Genomic DNA, 1,163 nt, shown 5'->3' with positions numbered 1-1,163 from the left:
TCACACTACTTTTCCAAGACAAGCAGATTCTCTCTTTAATATCAAAATGCACAAAAATGGGAAAAAGGTTGAAAACCTGACGAAAGTAGTAGGAGGTAGCTGCAACAAATTTGTACAATGACAGAGTGTAAAAGTGTGTAAAGTGACACCTATCTTCAAAGAATCACACCTAAAAAGGAACAATCAAGCATTGAGTAGAAAATAAAAATGGGTAGAGTTGGTAGGAAGAGACGAGGAGTTACAGTCACCACAATAATCAATGTCTAAACTTAGAATCGATGACCTACACTTTGAATATGAGGCGAAAGTGTCATTTTTTTATATATTAGGAAAATAGGTAGAGTTGCATGACTAACATGCACAAAAATGCCACAAAAAAAGTGGCTCACACTTGAGCAGCGATGAAGATTTCCCCCTCTCATACCATATTAAACACAAATGGAGAAGACAAGATATGAAAGACAAAATATTTAATCTCATTTACTCTTCACATTGATGTACATTTATAATACATTGATATGACCATTGGATTCATATTCCAAGGTCTCTTGGACTTCCTTTGATTGTTCAACGCTCACACCATAACCCTTAGCGGATTTAGTGTCAAGCACTATTGAATTATATGAAAGGTGGAGAGATGTGTGCAATGCATTAGCAATGCAGTGGGAATGTCTTGAAGTGACTAAACAATATTTCATATGTAAATTGTATCCCAATCAATATTTAGTTGGAAATTCATATTGTAATACTTGACATTTCATATAATAAAATTTGTGGTTCAAATTATTTATAATTGCACTTGATATTTTTTTAACATTGTAATCGACTTATGAAACTTTTCATTATTCACATGTGTTTTCATATAAGATGAACATGAATATTGCATGATATTTTTTTAATATTGTCACAAATTCATGTTAATTCATTTATGTTGATTAATAATGAACACTAATAAAATGGGTATGCAATGACTAAATTATTCATTTATAATGATTATTAATGAAAGTAAATGAAATGAATATACACTACTTAATCATTTGACAACCAAATATACTACTATGTGATCACTGAGGAAAAAAAATAATGACTAAATAAATATGACCAAAATGTTGGTCGTGAGATAAGATACTATAAATTAACCTCTAAGAGTCATTTATATGCAA

This window comes from Pinus tabuliformis, chromosome 6, assembly GCF_031772625.1.
Source record: "Pinus tabuliformis cultivar Carrire ecotype Pingquan chromosome 6, CPIR1, whole genome shotgun sequence".
Classification (NCBI taxonomy): domain Eukaryota; kingdom Viridiplantae; phylum Streptophyta; class Pinopsida; order Pinales; family Pinaceae; genus Pinus; species Pinus tabuliformis.
This window is presented reverse-complemented; position numbering follows the sequence as displayed.